This window comes from Perca flavescens, chromosome 18 (assembly GCF_004354835.1).
Source record: "Perca flavescens isolate YP-PL-M2 chromosome 18, PFLA_1.0, whole genome shotgun sequence".
Classification (NCBI taxonomy): Eukaryota; Metazoa; Chordata; class Actinopteri; order Perciformes; family Percidae; genus Perca; species Perca flavescens.
In genome coordinates, this window is record NC_041348.1 from 6463220 (window position 1) to 6482208 (window position 18989).

The 18989-nt window shown below is 47.9% G+C and overlaps 1 long non-coding RNA gene across 2 annotated transcripts; it reads right to left on the bottom strand.

Annotated features, from left to right (window-relative positions):
• Window positions 1-3304: 3304 nt before the first annotated feature.
• Window positions 3305-17856, bottom strand: LOC114573767 (uncharacterized). Of its 2 annotated transcripts, none has more exons than XR_003694948.1 (3): window positions 17745-17856; window positions 3572-3636; window positions 3305-3351 (listed from the first exon to the last, which is right to left on the bottom strand). It is a non-coding gene; the product is annotated as an uncharacterized LOC114573767 (long non-coding RNA). The 2 variants fall into 2 exon arrangements; XR_003694947.1 differs by lacking the exon at window positions 17745-17856 and adding an exon at window positions 4431-4450.
• Window positions 17857-18989: the final 1133 nt, after the last annotated feature.

The following is an 18989-nucleotide window of genomic DNA, read 5'->3' on the forward strand; positions in this document are numbered from 1 at the left end:
CCATGTGGCATTGCAGCCGACCCCAACGGTTCCTCCCACAGGTGGTGGGCCCATGGGATGGAGAGGGAGTTGCCACGTAGCTTGTTCGGGCTGTGCCCGGCCGGGCTCCGTGGCAAACCCGGCCACCAGGCGCTCGCCGGACGAGCCCGCCCGTTTGGGCCTGGCTCCAGCGGGGCCCGGGCTTCCTCCGGGCAGGGTCACTCCATCTCTGCTTAGCTTTTTCATTGGGGTTTTTGAACCATTCTTTGTCTGGCCCCTCACCTGAGACCACTTTGCCTTGGGAGACCCTACCAGGAGCACAAAGCTCCAGACAACACAGCCCTCAGACTAGATTACTGCAATTCTTTATTATCAGGTTGCCCAAATAAGTCCCTTAAGACTCTCCAACTGATCCAGAATGCTGCAGCACGTGTTCTGACGAGAACTAAGAGAAGAGATCATATTTCTCCTGTATTAGCTTCTCTGCATTGGCTTCCAGTGAAATCTAGGATCGAATTTAAAATCCTCCTCCTGACTTACAAAGCTCTAAATGGTCAAGCACCATAATACTTAGAAGAGCTCATAGTACCTTATTGTCCCACTAGAGCACTGCGCTCCCGGAATGCGGGGCTACTTATGGTTCCTAGAATCTCTGGAAGTAGACTGGGGGCCAGGGCCTTCAGCTATCAGGCTCCAGTATTGTGGAACCAGCTCCCAGTCTGGGTTCGAGGAGCAGACACCGTCACCACATTTAAGAGTAAACTGAAAACTCTTCTCTTCGATAAAGCTTATAGTTAAGGAGTGAGGAGTTGCAGCGTCCGCCTAACCCGGCCCACCTGCTCTCCTCGTAGTCATCAGTTTTATATACTGTATAATTAATAATCTAGCGAGAGTAGAAGGAGGCAGGCCAGTACAGCCCGATCCGGTTGGGGAGAGTTCTAGCCCGACCAGGCACATCTCTTTAACCTGCCTCTCTTAAGTTATGCTATTACAATTCTAGACTGCCGGGGAGGCTGTTCCTCCCTAAGACACACTGAGCTGCTCTCTCATCTCTACTTGTTACTTTTGTATGCATCCTGTCCCAGAAATGCTTGTTACTAATCTAGCTCTGGGGAGTTTACTCCCCGGAGTCCTTATGTTACTTCTTCGCAGAGCTATGCTCTGCGATTCTCTGCATTTCCCGGCCACATCCTGCTGCGTCCTGCTGCATCCGCAGCATCCACCCGTGCTCTGCAATGCCACGTTACATCCCGCAACGCCCTGCTGTGATGTTCCTATGCACAGAGTAGTCAGGATCCAATATAGGAGACTGCACTACTCAGTATGACACGATGTGCCCTGCTATGACATGAACTTCCACGATAACCTTCGAAGTCACTGTGACTTCTAATGTGACTATTATCACCACTGTTCATCATGCCCCCAACCGGCCCGTCAGACACCGCCTACCAAGAGTCTGGGTCTGCCGAGTTTTTTCTTGCCACTGTCGCAATAGCCACTGCTAATGCTTGTTCTTACTGTAATTGTTGGGGTTTTGGAATTTATAGAGTGTGGTCTAGACCTACTCTATCTGTAAAGTGTCTCAAGATAACTTTTGTTATGATTTGATACTATAAATAAAATTGAATTGAATTGAATTAGATTAACATTTGAATGAAACAAAAAGCTTTAAAACGTTCACTTCGAATAGCTTTATTATACTAACTTATAAAACAGCACATTTTAAATATAGTGCAATAAACCTACACAGTAACCTACACAAAGATTTCACATTCCAAAAACCATTACTACAAAAGGTACTAGACCTATTTCAAAACTATTTGAAAACAAATTTAAGTCAATACAACTTTTACTTTTGTAACTAATGACCCGATTGATGTAGACCCTTGTGTGAGGTATCGTTGAACCTCACACAAGTGTGTGGTCTAGACTAGAGCTGAAGATCTTTGCCCGAACCCGACGGGACCCGGCGCAGTCTCTTTTTTCTTTCTCTCCCTTGCGAAGCGCGTGTCCGACACTCTAATGATGTCGGGCTGTAAACGGGTTTGGGCTTTTAAAAAGCTGTCAATCAAAATGTACGGGTCGGGCTCGGGCCAAACTCTGTCGGGCTCGGGCCTTTTCGGGCCGTACTTTTAAGGCCCAATTACAGCTCTAGTCTAGACCTACTCTATCTGTGAAGTGTCTCGAGATAACTCGTGATATGATTTGATACTATAAATAAAATTGAATTGAACTCGGCAGGGAGTTCCATTTTTATCGTTGACAATTTGCGGTGTCTGAGTGCCGCGCAAATGCACGGTGCAAGGAGCGGCGTCCGCCGGTAACCCCGATGCGTGCAGAGGCGCGAGGGCCCGTCCATCGCTGCTCGCAGCTTTAATTGTATTTAGAGGTTGTATCAGAATAGGTTTACATGGTTTAATTTTCAGAAAACACCATATTTTTGTTGTACTGCAAATTGCTGCAGCTTCTCTTTTCACCCTGTGTGTTGAGCTCTCTGTTTTAGCTACAGAGTGAGACATCTCACTTCTGTTCCATCTTTGTTGGGAGTCGCATATGCGCAGTAAGTACTGCTAGCTAGTCAGTTGTAGAGTATGATGACATGCCATGCTAGCAGCTAGGTGAGCATTATAATGTGTGTTACAAAGTGACCCACGTTTGTCTCTGAAGTAAAGGCTGGACTACAATAGAGCTGTTTGGAGCAGTTTGTGAACAGTGTTTTCTGTTAGAGAAGTCCATTTGGGGTGGACTTTGGGCTTTTTCACTTTGTAAACCTATAACGTGCACAAAAAGATATATAACACAATAAAGGAAAGGGAAAAAGCCAAAAATCACAATATGAGCACATAACTTTGATCAGAAAATAAGATTTATAATACAAATGTTCACATGCAATTCTAAATTCCTTTGCGACCTCCACCTCCTGCTCTCCGGGAGCATGTTTAAGTGTCTCAGCCATGGCAGCCCTGATTTCGACTTCTGTGGCAGTATTACACCACTGCATTACTGCAGCTGCAAAAGAAAATACATTAGATGGTGCATACCACATGTCTTACATAACTAAGACTCCTACTACACATTGTATTTACATTTAATCAATTACCAATTTCATGGATTTGCATACCTTCCCAAAATAAATACAATTGGTAAGCTAAATTATATATATATATATATATATATATATATATATATATATATATATATATATATATATATATATATATATATATATATATATATATATATATATATATATATACACATGAAAAATGCAGTTACCTTTTACCACAGAGTAAAACATTTTTTTTTTTTTTTTGACACTGCATTACCCGCCCCTTCATCTTGAAAGAAGCCATTAGGCTGTTGGTGAAGAGCCTGTGAATACATGCAGAAAATAGAAACAAAATCAAAGGGTGAGGTCCATGCCAAAATTCTACAAATTCTCCTTTATGTTTGCATTATTCCTACTGAATAATCTTTTCTGCATTTTTGCTTTTCTAATTACTAAAAGGAGGGCAAACACAGCAGGTAATGAGTAAAAATGTAACTGCATAATTACATTCTTTATTCTGACCATGTGACAGTTGTTTAATACCTGTCCATCACTTTATGGACGCAGTCTTTATTGTTCCTCCCTCCCACCTTTGAGAGCTGGGACACCTGTACATGACACATGAGATGCCACTCAATACATTATGAATAAACCCATGGTGTTGGTGAATATACTGATTGTTGCCAGATTGAGCTTAACCCTCGTATTATGTTAAGGGTCAATTTGACCCATTTCCGTTTTTGTGTTGACCAAAATACTGGTTAACCTATATTTTTCTTCATGAAATTGTATGACATTTCCTCATTTAGGGTCATGAACTTGTTCATAAAATTTGGACACACTGATGTGTAGTGGAATGTCTGTTCAGAGTTTGTATACAAAGATGATGTTGCGGGTCATTTTGACCCGGAGACTTTCAACACCCATTTAGAACCGTGTGTGTGTGTGTGTGTGTGTGTGTGTGTGTGTGTGTGTGTGTATAAAGGAGGAGGAGCTTTCTCGCGCTTGTCCTCTTCGCTGTTGTAATGTCATCTCTTTGACACGCACACTACAAAATGAGCTCCAAAAGGTTTGCAACTGAAGAAGTTTTAGCACAGATTTTTGATGGTAATAGTGATGTAGAGAAAGAGATTTCAGAGTCAGAGGATCTTTCAGAGACCGAGAACAATGCTACTGACGATCCGGATTGTGAATTTTCCTATGATGAAGAGGATTCAGGGGTGTTACGGAGAGCGCTGGAAATCTGGACAAAAAAGTCGCTAACACGATGGCTTAAGTTGCAAGACATGAAGGTGCTTTTATTTACAAAAGAAATGGTGAAACAGTGCAGGACGTCCACAGCAAAAATCCATAAGAAACAAAAGAAATATATGTCTTTTCACACTAGCAACGCTCACATCACCTGTCTGGATTGTAGCCTACCTCAGACTGCCCCCACACTTAAGTGGCCAGTGGCTTATATGTGTTAAGCCCCTCCCACTAGAGATACCAACTCTTAATTGCCTTAATTACCTCTCCAATACGTCACCATTTACATGAATTGTCACAACCTTGAAATGTCACTGCTTGTTTCTACAATAAACAAATACCCAAATAACAGATTATTGAACAAATCATTTCCACTTATCTTACTTTGGAAAACACTAAAAACTTACACACATTTCCAACTAGAAAATCTACCCTCACCTATGAGCCAAACACATGGTATGTCCCCCCCTCAGCACACCTGTGTGTGATTGCTGCAGGCCCTATATGAAGCAGCACTTTGCTTCAGCTCTGGTTCAGACCCAGGGACTGGAGAGGAGAATGAGGTTGAGGTAATGGTTAAGTAACATGGTTTGTTGGAAATCAGAAATGACTGAAGTAAATAAACTGAACTGACTAAACTAAATTGAAGTAATGTGGTATATTTGGTAACAGTGTTACTAAATGATATGTATGAAAGTGTGACTGCAAAGTAATTGTCTGGGTGCTTAGTGACCTGAGTTGGTTTAACATGTGCTGTCCAACCGTGACAGGGCCTTTGTCACATTACCACCCTCCTCTCCTGCAGCAAGGATGTTTGGCAGTCTAGACAGGTAGTCTGCAGTGATGTTTTCCTTGCCTGCCTTGTGCCGCACAAAGAATTTGAAAGGTTGCAGTTCCAGGTACCACCTTGTCACCCTGGCATTGCGGTCCTTCATTGTCTGGATCCAGGTCAGGGCTCTGTGGTCTGTTTGGAGGTCAAACTCCCGCCCAAGAAGGTAGTATCTGAGGCTGTCCAATGCCCACTTCATTGCCAGACACTCCTTCTCAATTGTGGAGTACCGGGTTTCACGAGGCAGGAGTTTCCTGCTCAGATACAACACTGGACGTTCTTCACCTGGTTCCCCTTGAGCCAGTACTGCTCCGATGCCCACTCCCGAGGCGTCCAGCTGCACAAGGAAGCGGCATCCAAAGTCAGGGCTCTGCAACACCGGAGAAGAACACAATTTCTCCTTCAGAGCCTGAAAAGCGTTTTCGCATTCCTCACTCCATTCCACTGGATTACGGGCCAACTTGCAGGTGAGATTGGTCAGTGGGGTTGCCAGAGTGGCAAACTGGGGAATGAACCTTCGATACCAGCCCACTAAGCCAAGGAAAGACCTGACCTGAGTTTTGGTTTGGGGTCTTGGGCTGTTCCGGATGGCCTCAATTTTGTCCACCTGAGGCCAGACTTCGCCTCTCCCCAATAGATATCCCAGGTAACGAGTCTCCTGCTTGGCCCATTCACATTTCTTTAGGTTCAGGGTCAGGCCTGCTGCATTTATTGCACCAAGGACTCGGCGGATGTGCTCCAGATGCTCCTCCAAGGTCATGCTGAAGACTACCACATCATCCAGATAGGCGGCACTGCAGTCCTCACAACCTCGAAGCACTTTGTCCATAAGCGTCTGGAATGTTGCAGGAGCACCATGTTACCCAAAAGGCATCAATGTGAACTGAAAAAGACATAGCGGGGTCCTAAATGCAGTGAGGGGCCAGGACTGGCTCTCCAGGGGGACCTGCCAATACCCCTTGCAGAGGTCTAAGGTTGTGATGTAGTTGGCCCGCCCAATCCTCTCCAGCAGGTCCTCAATCCGGGGCATTGGGTAGGCGTCAAAGAATGAGATGGCATTTAGTTTCCGAAAGTCAATGCAAATGCGCAATGATCCATCTTTCACAAACAATGACAATTGTACAATGACAATTGGGCTACTGCACTCACTTTCAGATGGCTCTATGACTCCCAGTTTCAACATTAAGTGGATCTCCTCCTTCAATGCTTCCACCAATCGTTCTGGTACCCGGTAGCATGCCTGCCGTACCGGAGTGTGGTCCGGTCGGACCCGAATGACATGCTGCAACACATCTGTGTTGCCTGGTTTCTGTGTGAACAACTGAGGACAAGTGTTGAATACAACTTGTAATTCCACTGGCTTCTTACCATCCAGATGAGAGAGATCCACATTACCGGGCTGTTTCCAGGCCTCCACTACACCTTCAGAGTCATCTTCTTCAGTCACCCGGCGGGCCAGCAGTGAGGTGATGGACGGAGTACTGCATCGTTCCTCCCAGGCTTTCAAGAGGTTCACATAAGTCTGCTTCTTTTTTCCCTTCTCTGGATGCAGGATCTCATATGTTGTAGGCCCCATTTTCCTTAAGACTTCAAATGGTCCCTGCTACTTGGTCAGCAGCTTGCTGGATGAAGAGGGCAGGAGCAACAATACCTTTTGACCTGGTTTGAACTCACTTTTGCGTGCTTTCTGGTCATACCACAGCTTCTGGGTCCTCTGGGCCTCCACAGGAGGTTGTGTCTGGCCTCCTCCCGGTACTGCTCCAACCGGTCCCTCATTTGGAGGACATATTGCACAACACCTTGCCCCTCATCAGCTTTATCAGTCACTTTCTCCTCCCAGTTCTGTTTCAGCAGATCCAAGGGGCCCTGGACTGGCCACCCATAAAGCAGCTCAAATGGTGAGAATCCGGTGGACGCTTGCGAGACTTCTCTGTAGGCAAAAAGCAGAAAGGGTAACCACTTATCCCAGTCCTTCCCTGTATCAGATACAAACTTTCTGAGCATCCTCTTCAGGGTTTGGTTAAACCTTTCCACCAAGCCATCTGTCTCAAGGTGATACGGAGAGGTCCGGATTGCAGTAATGCCCAACTCCTTATGCAGCCGTTTCATCAGGTTGGATGTAAAGTTGGTTCCCTGGTCGGTCAAGATCTCTTCCGGGATGCCTACCCGAGAAAACAGCTGGACAAGAGCACTGATCAGTTTTGGAGTGGTTACAGACCGAAGAGGAAAAGCTTCAGGGAAACGAGTAGCATAATCACATACAACAAGAATGTATTGATATCCAGCTGAGCTTTTTTCTAGGGGCCCCACAATGTCCATTGCAATCCTCTTAAATGGTGTGGTAATCACAGGCATGGCTTGGAGTGGTGCTCTGTCGGATTTACGGACAGCACTGGTTTTCTGACACTCTGGGCATGTTTTGCAATATGTCTGCACATCATCATTGAAGGCCAAAAGAACCAAGAGGCCAACCTGAGATATGTCTTATAGTGTGCTAAGTGTCCTGCCCATGGAATGGTGTGTGCAAGGTGTAGTACTAGTGATCTGCATTTACCTTGGTACCACTAACCTCCTGCTACCTGGCTCCTCCCCCTCATAAAAGATATCATTGTGAAGAACATACATTGCACCACCCACTTGGGCAGTGTGATCAGCAGAGTTCAGAACCTTGGTAAACACAGACTTTAAGACAGGATCAGACTGTTGTAACACAGCGACGTTCTCTGGCACCTCCCACTTAAGATCTAATAAGTCACTTTCAGGCATTTCACAAGACACAGGTGTACCAGCATGTTTCGCAAAACGTTGTTGCCGACGTGTCTTTCTGGGCCCTTTGGTTCCAGCCTTGCAAAGACTACCACATAAGTCTGGCAGAGGCTGGAGCCCAGACAGAGCTTTGGCTTTTCCCTGTGACCTTGCCTGAGACTTTGTCATGACAAAACAAGAGACATGCACTTTTGGTTCTGACAGAGGTTCATTAGCTCTAACAAAACTTTTACCTTTGCTTAGGAGGTCATATAACACAGGCAAATCCCTCCCCAAAAACATTTCCACTGGTCATCAGATACTTTTGCCCATCCACCTCAACTATCAGTTCTACCTGTGGCTCTGGCTTACAGTCACCATGTACACATAACACCTCTGTCTGCTGACTGTAGTCAATAGTACACGGCACATATCTTTTTTTTATGAATGACATAGAACTTCCAGAGTCAAGGAGAGCAGTTACAGGCTTGCCATTAATTTTAACTGGAACAGATCTAGATTCCCCTTCCTTGTCCTGGTAATCACTCTGGTCACTCTTTTTAACCCTTGTGTGGTCCTTCGGGTCCTTGCGACCCAAAGGACAAAACAAGGGTTAATACAGCACATTAGTGCTTGTTTGTACAACATTTTGGCCAGCTTAAACTGTGTTTAAATGTGCTCTAGAAACAAACTTTCTTACTTACTTTACAAGAGACAGGGTTTAGAGAGCAATTCTCAACAAAATAAACGGAAGTACATAACCCTTGTGTTGTCCTTTGGGTCCCGGTGACCCGAAGGACAACACAAGGGCTAGGCACATAACATAGTCCAGTCACTTTTGGTTTCTTCAGGGGGCAAACAGATGCTTTGTGTCCCTGCTGTTGACAATGATAGCACACTAAAGTCTTAATTGCTGAATGAGCAGTCTGTCCCTTAACATTTGCCCCACGATTACCTTAAAAGTTGTCTCGATGGCCGATGTTCCCTGGTATCCCCTCGTGTTGGTCGTGGTGTGGCTCCCCTCCGGGCATTCAGGAACTTTAGGGCCAATTTTGCTGCCGTCAGACCATCTTCCGGTTCATGCTTCCTCAACCACATCCTGATGTCTGGAGGAAACACCTGCAGGAGCTGCTCCAGAATGATGGTCTCTCCTAACTGGTCCTTATTCTTTCGTTCAGGCCGCACCCAGCGACGGTAGAGGCCTCACAGTCGATGGTATGTCTCAGTCGGTGTCTCCCCAGGTGGCGTTGAGATTGCTCGGAACCGTTGTCGATAGGTTTCAGGGGAGATGTCAAATTTCACCAACAGCGCCTCCCTCAGGTCTGGGTAACAGTTGGAACGATCTTCATCCATGGCTGTGTAGGCCTCCAGGGCTTTCCCGGTCAACAGGGGGATTAATCTATAGGCCCACTCCTCCTTTGGCCACTGCCATGTTCTTGCCATACGTTCAAAACGTAAAAGGTAGTTTTCGATGTCCTCACCATGTTGATACACTGGCATCTTAGGCTCCTTACGCTGAACTGCTGATGGACCCACAGCAGGATTACCCAGTCTGCTTGGGGAAGAAGTCAATGATTGCCCAAAGGCAGTATTGTCTGGTGGGCCTTCCCTTCTGGGGTGCGGAGTTGGAAGTTCCAGTCTAGGGCTAGGGCTCCCACCCTCTGTTGCGGCGGAAGGCCCGACTGGGGATGGCTGTAAAACAGGTAAACGGGAAGCCTCCAGTGAGTCCCGTAGGCCTCGAAGCTCCCCTTGGAGGATATCATCTCTCCTCTGCTGAGCGGCTAAAAAGTCCCTGAAGAGATTTATTACTTCAGTGTTTGAGGGACTCCCTTCCGGCTCTTGCCCGGACTTCAGCTGCCTGGTTTTTGGTTTTGCCTTTTGTGACTCAAAACCAGGCAGTTCTTCCTCTGACGTCACTGCTGTCTCCCAGTCATCTTCCTGCTCCATCTCAGGCTTCGTCCATTGTGACCTTAATCCAGGTCGTTTTTTAAAAGCACGGTCGGTTTTGCGACTGGCCATCCCATTTCTGACACCATATGTTACGGAGAGCGCTGGAAATCTGGACCAAAAAGTTGCTAACACGATGGCTTAAGTTGCAAGACATGAAGGTGCTTTTATTTACAAAAGAAATGGTGAAACAGTGCAGGACGTCCACAGCAAAAATCCATAAGAAACAAAAAAAATATATGTCTTTTCACACTAGCAATGCTCACATCACCTGTCTGGATTGTAGCCTACCTCAGACTGCCCCCATGCTTAAGTGGCCAGAGGCTTATATGTGTTAAGCCCCTCCCACTAGAGCTACCAACTCTTAATTGCCTTAATTACCTCTCCAATACGTCACCATTTACATGAATTGTCACAACCTCGAAATGTCACTGCTAGTTTCTCCATCCATCCATCCATCCATCTTCGTCCGCTTATCCGGTGTCGGGTTGCGGGGGGAGCAGCTCCAGCAAGGGACCCCAAACTTCCCTTTCCCGAGCAACATTAACCAGCTCCGACTGGGGGATCCCGAGGCGTTCCCAGGTCAGGTTGGAGATATAATCCCTCCACCTAGTCCTGGGTCTTCCCCGAGGCCTCCTCCCAGCTGGACGTGCCTGGAACACCTCCATAGGGAGGCGCCCAGGGGGCATCCTTACCAGATGCCCGAACCACCTCAACTGGCTCCTTTCGACGCAAAGGAGCAGCGGCTCTACTCCGAGCTCCTCACGGATGACTGAGCTTCTCACCCTATCTCTAAGGGAGACGCCAGCCACCCTCCTGAGGAAACCCATTTCGGCCGCTTGTACCCTGGATCTCGTTTGTTCGGTCATGACCCAGCCTTCATGACCATAGGTGAGGGTAGGAACGAAAACTGACCGGTAGATCGAGAGCTTTGCCTTCTGGCTCAGCTCTCTTTTCGTCACAACGGTGCGATAGATTGAATGCAATACCGCACCCGCTGCGCCAATTCTCCGACCAATCTCCCGCTCCATTGTCCCCTCACTCGTGAACAAAACCCCAAGGTACTTGAACTCCGTCACTTGGGGTAAGGACTCATTCCCTACCTGGAGAAGGCATTCCATCGGTTTCCTACTGAGAACCATGGCCTCAGATTTAGAGGTGCTGATCCTCATCCCAACCGCTTCACACTCGGTTGCGAACCGATCCAGTGAGTGCTGAAGGTCGCAGGCCGATGATGCCATCAGGACCACATCATCTGCAAAGAGCAGCGATGAGATCCCAAGCCCACCAAACTGCAACCCCTCCCCACCCCGACTACGCCTCGATATCCTGTCCATAAATATTACAAACAGGATTGGTGACAAAGCGCAGCCCTGGCGGAGGCCAACCCTCACCTGAAACGAGTCCGACTTACTACCGAGAAACCGGACACAGCTCTCACTTTGGTCATACAGAGATTGGATGGCCTTGAGTAGAGACCCCCTCACCCCATACTCCTGCAGCACCTCCCACAGTATCTCCCGGGGGACCCGGTCATACGCCTTCTCCAAATCCACAAAACACATGTAGACCGGTTGGGCATACTCCCAGGCTCCCTCCAGGATCCTTGCGAGAGTGAAGAGCTAGTCCGTTGTTCCACGACCAGGACGGAATCCGCATTGTTCCTCCTCAACCCGAGGTTCGACTATCGGCCGAACCCTTCTTTCCAGCACCTTGGAGTAGACTTTACCAGGGAGGCTGAGAAGTGTGATACCCCTATAATTGGCACACACCCTCTGGTCCCCCTTTTTAAAAAGGGGAACCACCACCCCAGTCTGCCACTCCTTTGGCACCGTCCCAGACTTCCACTCAATGTTGAAGAGGCGTGTCAACCAGGACAGCCCCTCCACACCCAGACCCTTGAGCATTTCTGGACGGATCTCATCAATCCCCGGGGCTTTGCCACTGTGTAGTTGTTTGACTACATCAGTGACTTCCGCCTGGGAAATCAACGACAATCCCCCGTTATCCTCCAGCTCTGCCTCTAACATAGAGGGCGTATTAGTCGGATTCAGGAGTTCCTCAAAGTGCTCCTTCCACCGCCCTATTACCTCCTCAGTTGAGGTCAACAGTGTCCCATCCTTACTGTACACAGCTTGGATGGTTCCCCGCTTCCCCCTCCTGAGGTGGCGAACAGTTTTCCAGAAGCACTTTGGTGCCGACCGAAAGTCCTTCTCCATGTCTTCTCCAAACTTCTCCCACACCCGCTGCTTTGCCTCTTTCACGGCAGAGGCTGCAGCCCTTCGGGCCCGTCGGTACCCTGCAACTGCCTCCGGAGTCCTCCGGGATAACATATCCCGGAAAGACTCCTTCTTCAGCCGGACGGCTTCCCTGACCACCGGTGTCCACCACGGTGTTCGTGGGTTACCGCCCCTTGAGGCACCTAAGACCCTAAGACCACAGCTCCTCGCCGCTGCTTCAGCAATGGAAACTTTGAACATTGTCCACTCAGGTTCAATGCCCCCAGCCTCCACAGGGATGCACGAAAAGCTCCGCCGGAGGTGTGAGTTGAAAGTCTGTCGGACAGGGGCCTCCTCCAGACGTTCCCAATTTACCCGCACTACACGTTTGGGCTTACCAGGTCTGTCCAGAGTCTTCCCCACCCCTGACCCAACTCACCACCAGATGGTGATCGGTTGACAGCTCTGCCCCTCTCTTTACCCGAGTGTCCAAAACATACGGCCTCAGATCAGATGAAACGATTATGAAATCGATAATTGACCTTCGGCCTAGGGTGCTCTGGTACCAGGTACACTTATGAGCATCCCTATGTTCGAACATGGTGTTCGTTATAGACAATCCATGACTAGCACAGAAGTCAAACAACAAACAACCACTCTGGTTTAGATCAGGGAGGCCGTTCCTCCCAATCACGCCTCTCCTGGTGTCTCCATCATTGCCCACGTGTGCGTTGAAGTCCCCCAGCAGAACAATGGAGTCCCCCACTGGAGCCCCATGCAGGAATCCAGTCAAGGTCTCTAAGAAGGCCGAATACTCCGAACTCCTGTTTGGTGCATATGCACAAACAACAGTCAGAGTTTTCCCCCCCACAACCCTCAGGCGTAGGGAGGCGACCCTCTCGTCACCGGCTCCAGCAAGGGACCCCAAACTTCCCTTTCCCGAGCAACATTAACCAGCTCCGACTGGGGGATCCTGAGGCGTTCCCAGGTCAGGTTGGAGATATAATCCCTCCACCTAGTCCTGGGTCTTCCCCGAGGCCTCCTCCCAGCTGGACGTGCCTGGAACACCTCCATAGGGAGGCGCCCAGGGGGCATCCTTACCAGATGCCCGAACCACCTCAACTGGCTCCTTTCGACGCAAAGGAGCAGCGGCTCTACTCCGAGCTCCTCACGGATGACTGAGCTTCTCACCCTATCTCTAAGGGAGACGCCAGCCACCCTCCTGAGGAAACCCATTTCGGCCGCTTGTACCCTGGATCTCGTTTGTTCGGTCATGACCCAGCCTTCATGACCATAGGTGAGGGTAGGGCGAAAACTGACCGGTAGATCGAGAGCTTTGCCTTCTGGCTCAGCTCTCTTTTTCGTCCACAGCAGTGCGATAGATTGAATGCAATACCGCACCCGCTGCGCCAATTCTCCGACCAATCTCCCGCTCCATTGTCCCTCACTCGTGAACAAAACCCCAAGGTACTTGAACTCCGTCACTTGGGGTAAGGACTCATTCCCTACCTGGAGAAGGCATTCCATCGGTTTCCTACTGAGAACCATGGCCTCAGATTTAGAGGTGCTGATCCTCATCCCAACCGCTTCACACTCGGTTGCGAACCGATCCAGTGAGTGCTGAAGGTCGCAGGCCGATGATGCCATCAGGACCACATCATCTGCAAAGAGCAGCGATGAGATCCCAAGCCCACCAAACTGCAACCCCTCCCCACCCCGACTACGCCTCGATATCCTGTCCATAAATATTACTAACAGGATTGGTGACAAAGCGCAGCCCTGGCGGAGGCCAACCCTCACCTGAAACGAGTCCGACTTACTACCGAGAAACCGGACACAGCTCTCACTTTGGTCATACAGAGATTGGATGGCCTTGGTAGAGACCCCTCACCCCATACTCCTGCAGCACCTCCCACAGTATCTCCCGGGGACCCGGTCATACGCCTTCTCCAAATCCACAAAACACATGTAGACCGGTTGGGCATACTCCCAGGCTCCCTCCAGGATCCTTGCGAGTGAAGAGCTAGTCCGTTGTTCCACGACCAGGGACGGAATCGCATTGTTCCTCCTCAACCCGAGGTTCGACTATCGGCCGAACCCTCCTTTCCAACACCTTGGAGTAGACTTTACCAGGGAGGCTGAGAAGTGTGATACCCCTATAATTGGCACACACCCTCTGGTCCCCTTTTTAAAAAGGGGAACCACCACCCCAGTCTGCCACTCCTTTGGCACCGTCCCAGACTTCCACTCAATGTTGAAGAGGCGTGTCAACCAGGACAGCCCCTCCACACCCAGAGCCTTGAGCATTTCTGGGACGGATCTCATCAATCCCGGGCTTTGCCACTGTGTAGTTGTTTGACTACATCAGTGACTTCCGCCTGGGAAATCAACGACAATCCCCGTTATCCTCCAGCTCTGCCTCTAACATAGAGGGCGTATTAGTCGGATTCAGGAGTTCCTCAAAGTGCTCCTTCCACCGCCCTATTACCTCCTCAGTTGAGGTCAACAGTGTCCCATCCTTACTGTACACAGCTTGGATGGTTCCCCTTCCCCTCCTGAGGTGGCGAACAGTTTTCCAGAAGCACTTTGGTGCCGACCGAAAGTCCTTCTCCATGTCTTCTCCAAACTTCTCCCACACCCGCTGCTTTGCCTCTTTCACGGCAGAGGCTGCAGCCCTTCAACCCCCCGGTACCCTGCAACTGCCTCCGAGTCCTCCGGGATAACATATCCCGGAAAGACTCCTTCTTCAGCCGGACGGCTTCCCTGACCACCGGTGTCCACCACGGTGTTCGTGGGTTACCGCCCCTTGAGGCACCTAAGACCCTAAGACCACAGCTCCTCGCCGCAGCTTCAGCAATGGAAACTTTGAACATTGTCCACTCAGGTTCAATGCCCCCAGCCTCCCACAGGGATGCGAAAAGCTCCGCCCGGAGGTGTGAGTTGAAAGTCTGTCGGACAGGGGCCTCCTCCAGACGTTCCCAATTTACCCCGCACTACACGTTTGGGCTTACCAGGTCTGTCCAGAGTCTTCCCCACCCCTTACCCAACTCACCACCAGATGGTGATCGGTTGACAGCTCTGCCCCTCTCTTTACCCGAGTGTCCAAAACATACGGCCTCAGATCAGATGAAACGATTATGAAATCGATAATTGACCTTCGGCCTAGGGTGCTCTGGTACCAGGTACACTTATGAGCATCCCTATGTTCGAACATGGTGTTCGTTATAGACAATCCATGACTAGCACAGAAGTCAAACAACAAACAACTGATCTAAACTCTGGTTTAGATCAGGGAGGCCGTTCCTCCCAATCACGCCTCTCCTGGTGTCTCCATCATTGCCCACGTGTGCGTTGAAGTCCCCCAGCAGAACAATGGAGTCCCCCACTGGAGCCCCATGCAGGAATCCAGTCAAGGTCTCTAAGAAGGCCGAATACTCCGAACTCCTGTTTGGTGCATATGCACAAACAACAGTCAGAGTTTTCCCCCCCACAACCCGCAGGCGTAGGGAGGCGACCCTCTCGTCACCAGGGTAAACTCCAACACAGCGGCGCTCAGCCGGGGGCTTGTGAGTATCCCCACACCCGCCCGGCCCCTCACACCCTGGGCAACTCCGGAGAAGAAAAGAGTCCAACCCCTATCCAGGAGTACGGTTCCAGAACCAAGACTGTGCGTAGAGGTAAGCCCCACCAGATCTAACCGGTAGCGCTCCACCTCCCGCACCAGTTCCGGCTCCTTCCCCCACAGAGAGGTGACGTTCCACGTCCCCAGAGCCAGCGTCTGCCGCCCGGGTCTGGTCCGTCGAGGCCCCTGACCTTCACTGCCACCCATGTGGCATCGCATCCGACCCCAACGGTTCCTCCCACTGCTAGTTTCTACAATAAACAAATACCCAAATAACAGATTATTGAACAAATCATTTTCCACTTATCTTAATTTGGAAAACACTAAAAACTTACACACATTTCCAACTAGAAAATCTACTCTCACCTATGACCCAGACACATGGTATCTCCCACCCTCAACACACCTATGTGTGATTGCTGCAGGCCCTATATGAAGCAGCACTTTGGTTCAGCTCTGGTTCAGACCCAGGGACTGGAGAGGAGAATGAGGTTGAGGTAATGGTTAAGTAACATGGTTTGTTGGAAATCAGAAATGACTGAAGTAAATAAACTGAACTGACTAAACTAAACTGAAGTAATGTGGTATATTTGGTAACAGTGTTACTAAACGATATGTATGAAAGTGTGACTGCAAAGTAATTGTCTGGGTGCTTAGGGACCTGAGTTGGTTTATCTCACAACCGTGACAGGGCCTTTGTCACAAGGGGACTAGTCTGGTGTAGTCTACATTAGCTGAAAACAATGGGCAGCAATCATCCTCAACATGGACAGCTAAAGATGGTAACATAAAATGGTCAACATCACCACACAGACTGACTGACTGTCATCAAAATGACTCCAAGCCCCACAAGATTTTCTGCCACACTAGTTGATGATATTCAATCACCATTTCATCTCTTCATATCCCAACCAACAGATAGGATCATAGTGGACATTACCAACTTGTAGGGGAGGTGTGTATTTCAAGAGAAATGGAAGCCACTAGATCAGATTGACTTGCATGCATTCATTGAAATCCTAGTCCTGCTGCGTCTGCAGCATCCACCCATGCTCTGCAGCGCCACGTTACATCCCGCAACACCCTGCTGTGATGTTCATACGCACAGAGTAGTCAGGATCCGCTATAGGAGACTGCATTACTCAGTATGACACGATGTGCCCTGCTATGACATGAACTTCCATGACTACCTCGAAGTCACTGTTCCATTATCTCTAATGTGACTATTATTTGCCACTGTTCATCACATCAGCAACCGGCCCCGTCAGACACTGCCGACCAAGAGTCTGGGTCTGCCTAGGTTTCTTCCTAAAAGGGAGTTTTTTCTTGCCACTGTTGCAACAGCCACTGATAATGCTTGCTCTTGGGGGAATTACTGTAATTGTTGGGGTTTTACTCTATCTGTAAAGTGTCTCGAGATAACTCTTGTTATGATTTGACACTATAAATCAAATTGAATTGAATCAAATTATTAGCTGGAGTGTACAAGTCAAAGGAAGAAGCAACTGCCAGTCTGTGGAATGACGAGAGTAGAAGGCCAATATTTCTAACAACAATGTCTTTGGAGTCAATTCATACGAAAGCTTGGGTGTTCCACAACACTAGAGCTGGTCGACGTGAAAGAGACAAACTAGCTGAGATCAGAGATGTAGGGGATAAATGGGTCGAAATTTTACCTGTCTTGTACAATACTGGTCCCCATGTCACTGTAGATGAACACCTTGTTCCATTCAGGGGGCGCTGTCCCTTCTGACAGTACAGTATTTACACTGTACGGGTCATTTTGACCCGTAACAATATCAATGTAATTTTTTTTTCAACATAATACGAGGGTTAAATGGGAACTGATCATGTTGACTCATCCATTAACTTTAAATCCATGCTAAATATTATGGGACAGTAGCATACCTCTATACAAAGGCATGAAAATCAGCTTGAAAAGATTTGAGCACTGTGTTCCTCAATTACACATTCTATAAAGCTGGGCATCTTAACTGATGCAGGAGAAAAGCAAAGTTTTGTACAATATAGATCATTTAAACTTTTTGGAGACTGGGGGTCTAGTCTAATTGACATAATTTAGTCCAATTTCTGTATAAATCATACCCTTTGTTCCCAGAGGTTGCGGTCCTTGAGACGTGCCTCTTCTTCAGCAAACTGTTCTTGGGTTTCTAGCCTAGCAACATGGACAGCAGAATTCAGGGGCTCATAGTGCCTCCCGACTCTTTTTATCTCATCAAGAAGTTCAACTAGCTTTCCAAGCACTGACTTCTGGTATTCTGTGGAAGAAAATATATTAATTTATTTTCGTGTCAAGTACTTTATAAATCTTACTTTATTATTATTAAAGAATGATACAATAATAAATATTGACCATGGACGTACTAGCTTGAGACATGGGGAATAAGCTTCTGCTCCTTGACTGTGATGGCATTCCAACTCCACACTGAGGTGTGCGAGAACGCCTGGATCCTGAAGAAAAATAACAAAACCAGCGTTGAAGCTCATTGAAATAGTTTTTAAAGACAGCTGCTCTTGCAATAATGTCAGGAAGTGAGGTGGGACAATTGCCAACTATGAAGAATGCAGCTGATCATGGACTCACTGGATGAGGATGCCCGACCTTCTCTGCTCCTGGACTGTGATGGCATTCCAACTCCACGTTGAGGTGTGCGAGAATGCCTGGATCCTGAGGAAAAACATAGGCCCAAAATGCCAACTATGAAGAAAACGGTTTATTCCATGTGTAGTTACGGTAATCGCAGGTTGCAATTAAGACATTCAACTGTCTCATAAGTGTGTTTTTACCTCTGTTCCATGTAGCGGCATCTGAATTCAGGAGGTTTTAAAAAGAGGGAACAAAAAGGTAAAGATATTAACAGGCAGATTGCAAAAATGTAAATATTTAAGACTACCAAGGGTTAAAATACAAATAAAAACCAAACGGTGATATATCTTGCTTTGAGTCTATAACCTTACATTAATTCTTAGTCTTAATGGACATGCAGTAAAAAAAATTACTGATTTACTGGCTGTCACTGGACTAAATGCTTCTGATGATTTAGACCTTGTGGGTGAACGGTGAAGCATTGGACGAGAACATCCAGAAACTGAACAGAAAGGTTGAAAGACTTTGTTTTGAGCCCACACTTGAAAATATTTTATATTCAATTTGCATTGTGAGTAAGTAAAGTAGAATAAATAAAAACATGAAATTACTGTCTGAAGATGGACTATCTGGTTGTATAATGGCGGTGTTAGTCAGTTCTGGGGGTGCGGGTAACTGGAGCAGCATTGCATTTTGTCCTGTGGTTGTTAAAAGAAAAAATAAATTCCAAAACCAGAAGCATT